Raw genomic sequence first — 6085 nt, 5'->3', positions numbered from 1 at the left:
ACAGAATAAACCCAAGGAGAAACACTGAGGCACATCTCAATCAAACTAACAAAAATTAAACACAAAGGAAAAATATTAAAAGCAGCAAGAGAAAAGCAACAAATAACATATAAAGGAAAACCCATAAGGATAAGAACTTATGTCTCTGCAGAAGCTCTGCAGGCCAGAAGGGAGGGGCAAGAGATAATTAAAGTCTTAAAAGAGAAAGCGTACAACCAAGAATACTCTAACCAGCAAGAATCTCATTCAGATTTGGCAGAGAAATCAAAAGCTTTACAAAAAAGCAAAAGTTAAGAGAATTCAGCACCACCAAACCAGCCTTACAACAATTGCTAAAGGAACTCTCCTAGGCAGTAAACACAAGACAAGGAAAAGACCTACAAAAACACAACCAAAACAATTAAGAAAATGATAATAGGAACATACATGCCAATAATTAACTTAAATGTAAATGGATTAAAGGCACCAACCAAAAGACACAGACTGGCTGGGTGGACACAAAAATAAGACCCTTATATATGCAGTCTACAAGAAACCCACTTCAGACCTAGGGACACATACAGACTGAAAGTAAGGGGATGGAAAAAGATATTCCATGCAAATGGAAGTCAAAAGAAAGCTGGAGTAGCAATACACGTATCAGACAAATTAGACCTTAAAGTAAGAACTATTACAAGAGACAAGGAAGGACACTACATAATGACCAAGGGATCAATCCAAGAAGAACATGTAACAATTATAAATATCTATGCACCCAACATAGGAGCACCTCAATACATAATGCAAGTGCTAACAGCCATAAAAAGGGACATCAACAGTAACACAATCCTAGTAGGAGACTTTAACACCACACTTGCACCAATGGACAGATCATACAAACAGAAAATAAATACAGAAACAAGCTTTAAATGAAACATTAGATCATCTTGACTTATTGATAGGACAGTCTATCCAAAAACTACAGGATATGCTTTCTTCTCCAGTGCACACAGAACATTCTCCAGGATAGATCACATCCTGGGGCATAAATCTAGCCTCAGGAAATTCAAGAAAATTGAAATCATATCAAGAAACTTCTCCAACCACAACACCATGAGACCAGATATCAATTACAGGAAAAAAAAACTGTAAAAAATACAAACACATGGAGGCTAAACAACATGCTATTTAACAACCAAGAAGTCACTGCAGAAATCAAAGAGGAAATCAAAAAATACCTAGAAACAAATGACAATGAAAACATGATGACTCAAAATCTATGGGATGCAGCAAAAGCAGTTCTAAGAGGGATGTTTATAGCAATACAACCCTACCTCAAGAAACAAGAGAAATCTCAAATACACAAGCTAAACTTACACCTAAAACAATTAGAGAAAGAAGAACAAAAACACCCAAAAGTGAGCAGAAGGAAAGAAATCATAAAGATGAGATCAGAAATAAATGAAAAAGAAATGAAAGAAGAAATAGCAAAAATCAATAAAACTTAAAGCTGGTTCTTTGAGAAGATATACAAAATTGATAAATCATTCGCCAGATTCATCAGGAAAAAAGGGAGAAAACACAAATCAACAGAATTAGAAATCAAAAAGAAGTAACAACTGACACCACGGAAACAAAATACAAAAGATCATGAGAGACTATTACAAGCAACTAGACGCCAATAAATTGGATACCCTGGAAGAGATGGATAAATTCTTAGAAAAGTACAATCTTCCAAGACTGAACCAGAAAGAAATAGAAAATACGAACAGAACAATCACAAGAAATGAAATTGAGACTGTGATTAAAAATCTCACAACAAATAAAACCCCCAGGCCACATGGATTCACAGGAGAATTCTATCAAACATTTAGAGAAAAGCTAAAACCTATCTTTCTCAAACTTTTCCAAAATATAGCAGAAGGAGGAATGCTTCCAAACTCATTCTACGAGGCCACCATCACCCTGATACAAAAACTAGGCAAAGGTGTCACAAAAAAAGAACATTACAGGCCAATATCACTGATGAATATAGGATAAAAACCATGATAATCTCAATAGATGCAGAAAAAGCTTTTGACAGAGTTCAACATCCATTTATGATAAAAACTCTCCAGAAAGTGGGCTTAGAAAGACGTTACCTCAACATAATAAAAGCCATATATGACAAACTAACCACCAACATCATTCTAAATGGTGAAAAACTGAAAGCATTCCCTCTAAGGACAGGAACAACAAAAGGGTACCCACTCTCACCACTATTATTCAACATAGTTTTGGAAGTTTTAGCCACAGCAATCAGAGAAGAAAAGGAAATAAAATGAATCCAAATTGGAAAAGAAGTAAAATTGTCACTCTTTGCAGATGACATGATATTATACGTAGAAAACCCTAAAGATGCTACCAGAAAACTGCTAGCACTAATCAATGAATTAAGCAAAGCAGCAGGATACAAAATTATTGCCCAGAAATCTCTTGTATTGCTATACACTAACAACGAAAGAGTAGAAAGAGAAATTAAGGAAACACTCCCATTTACCATTGCAACAAAAAGAATAAAATACCTAGGAATAAATCTGCCTAAGGAGGCAAAAGACACTATAAGACAGAAAACTATAAGACACTGATGAAAGAAATCAAAGATGATACAAACAGATGGAGGGACATACCATGTTCTTGGATTGCAAGAATCAGCATTGTGAAAATGACTATCCTCCCCAAAGCAATTTACAGCTTCAACACAATCCCTATCAAATTACCAATGGCATTTTTCACAGAACTAGAACAAGAAATTTTACAATTTGTATGGAAATGCAAAAGACCCCGAATAGCCAAAGCTATCTTGAGAAGGCAAGATGGAGTTTGTGGAATCAGGCTCCCTGACTTCAAACTATATTACAAGGCTACAGTGATCAAGAGAGTATGGTACTGGCACAAAAACAGAAAGGTAGATCAATGGAACAGAATAGAGAGCCTGGAGATAAACCCACGCACATATAGGCACCTTATCTTTGACAAAGGAGACAAGAATATACAATGGAAAAAAGAGAGCCTCTTCAATAAGTGGTGCTGGGAAAATTGGACAGCTACATATAAAAGAATGAAATTAGAACACTTCCTAACACCATACACAAGAATAAACTCAAAATGGATTAAAGACCTAAATGTAAGGCCAGACACTATAAAATTTTTAGAGGAAAACATAGGCAGAACACTCTATGACATAAACCAAAACAAGATCCTTTGTGACCCACCTCCTAGAATAATGGAAATAAAATCAAAAGTAAACAAATAGGACCTAATGAAACTTAAAAGCTTGTGCACAGCAAAAAGAAACCATAAACTAGACAAGAAGACAGCCCTCAGAGTGGGAGAAAATATTTGCCAATGAAGCAATGGACAAAGGATTAATCTCCAAAATATACAAGCTGCTCATGCACCTTAATACCAAAAAAGCAAATAAGCCAATCTACAAATGGGCAGAAGATCTAAACAGACATTTCTCCAAATAAGACATGCAAATGGCTAACAAACACATGAAAAGATGCTCAGCATCACTAATTATTCGAGAAATGCAAGTCAAAGCCACAATGAGGTATCACCTACCACTGGTCAGAATGTCCATCAACAAAAAATCTGCAAATGTTAAATGCTGGAGAGGATGTGGAGAAAAGGGAACCCTCCTGCACTGCTGGTGGGAATGTAAATTAGTACAGCCACTATGAAGAACAGTATGGAGGTTCCTTAAAAAACTAAGAATAGAACTACCATATGACCCAGCAATCCCACTACTGGGCACATATCCAGAGAAAACTATAATCAAAAGGATATACGTACTGTAGTATTCATTGCAGCTCTATTTACAATAGCCAGGAAATGGAAGCCACCTAAATGCCCATCAGCAGATGAATGGATAAAGAAGATGTGGCACATACATACAATGGAATATTACTCAGCCATAAAACGGATGAAATCAAGCTATTCATAGTGAGGTTGGTGGACCTAGAATCTGTCATACAGAGTGAAGTAAGTCAAAAAGATAAAAACAAATACCATATGCCAATGCATATATAGGGAATCTCGAAAAATGGTACTGATGAACCTATTGGCAAGGCAGGAGTATAGACACAGACATAGAGAATGGACTTGAGGACACAGGGGGTAGGGGGAAGCTGGGACGAAGGGAGAGAATAGCATTGACATATACACTACCAAATGTGAAATAGATGGCTAGTGGAAAGCTGCTGCATAGCACAGTGAGATCAGCTCAATGCTTTGTCAAGACCTAAAGGGGTGGGATAGGGAGTGAGGCTCAAGGTGGGGGTGGGATATGGGGATACACGTATACGTATAGCTGATTCACTTTGTTCTACAGCAGATACTAACACAATATTGTAAACCAATTATATTCCAATAAAGACAAATAGTTTAAAAAAATACATCCTTAGAATCTGTTATGGCTGTTTTTTCCTGTGACATATTGATGTGGACTAGAATATACTTCCAAATGTTAAATCATCATTACATTGCAGGAACAAATATAGCATTAGTCATATTGAATTATTCTTTTAATTGCCCCTAGATTGAATTATTGTTTTTTCATTCAGCATTTTTGACTCTATACTCATAAGTAAGAGTATTGTATCTGTGTGTACACATATGTATGTCTATGTGTGTGTATGTATGTGTATATATGTGTATGTCTACACACATACGGTATCACATATATAACATTATACATGTATTTGAATTTTATCTTTGCCAGATTTATCATAAAATTGTTAACCCTATAAAGGGAATTGGGAAGTTTCCCATTTTTTTCTCTGCTCTAGAGCAATCTGAAAGAATTCATCCAGAAAACTGAGCTTTTATAAAGATAATTCTTTATAAATAATTCTCTTTTATAGAGATAATTCTTCCACAATTTTTTCAACTTATTGTATGGCTGATGGTCTATTCAGAGAATATTCTTCTTGAGTCAATCTTTGAACTTTTAGCTTCCTCAATTTTTTTCTATTTCATCAAGAGATTCATGGCAAAAAAACATAGCTGTTCTTATTGAGCTCCCTAGTCCTGGGTTTGCCCTGAAAATCACTTAACCCTAATTTTCCCTGGAGCAGCTGAGGCAGACTAGATATTTCAGAAGACAGTAAGAAAAGAACAAGGAAAAATGGCACAGAGGATTCCGGAAGCCATGGGTCTCATACCACATCCTCCAAGATCATAGCTGCTGAACTCTGTCATCTGCCTTCTAGTCCTGAAGGGCTGGCAGTTTCTCAGACAACTTGCCTGAGTTTTTCCATTTCTAGCTCTAGGTGGACTCCAACCAGAAGATTCCATCTTAATAAGGGCATTCCCTCCTGGACATCTTAATATTCTTGTGGCCAAGGCCACATTGCCCAGAGGCACTCTGAGTCTCTCCTTGGCCCTCTTTTCCTTTCCCTCTGGTCTTCAGGGTGAGGACACCTGCATGCCTGTAGGTGAGAACAGCCCCTCACACCCAGGGGAGGGAGTACCATGTGGGAGGCCTTAAACACCTTGTTTAATGAAGAGGCAGATTGACCTGTGAAGGGCATATGCTATTCTCTCTGTGAGAAGAGAAGGTGGGATGATGGAAACGAAGCTCAGGGAAGAATGAGTCTGCCCCTGAGTCTGGGCTGAAGATGCATGCAGGTTGAGGCATAAAGATGAAAAAGCAAACTGAGGTCAGGTTGTTAAGGCCTTAAATTGTAGGTGAAAGAGTGTTGCTTTCTTCGCTAGGAGACAAAAGAGATGGATGAATAAAAGTTGCCATGGTGTTTCCTTTCCTGGTGGAGGTGCCTCTAAGGGCAGGGTCTGGGTGAGTGTCCTGCTCCAGGATTTGAATCTCTTCCAGCAGAATTTCTAGAACTCTGGTGGAGGATGAGGGCAGCACTGGAGGGCAGGAGCTTCCACGGTGTTCCTGCAATCCCTCTGCTTTTACAATCTTCTCTCTATGTCTGTAAGATTTGGCCCCTGAAGCAAGTTTACATAGGAAAGTGTCTCTATGGGAGCTGAGACTTTGGAGATGGTCCAGGTGAGACATCTCATGTTACAGAGGGGAAAGTGATGTTCAGAGAACTAAACC

Source organism: Hippopotamus amphibius, chromosome 2 (genome assembly GCF_030028045.1).
Source record: "Hippopotamus amphibius kiboko isolate mHipAmp2 chromosome 2, mHipAmp2.hap2, whole genome shotgun sequence".
NCBI classification, from domain to species: Eukaryota; Metazoa; Chordata; class Mammalia; order Artiodactyla; family Hippopotamidae; genus Hippopotamus; species Hippopotamus amphibius.
Note: the sequence above shows the minus strand (reverse complement) of the source record.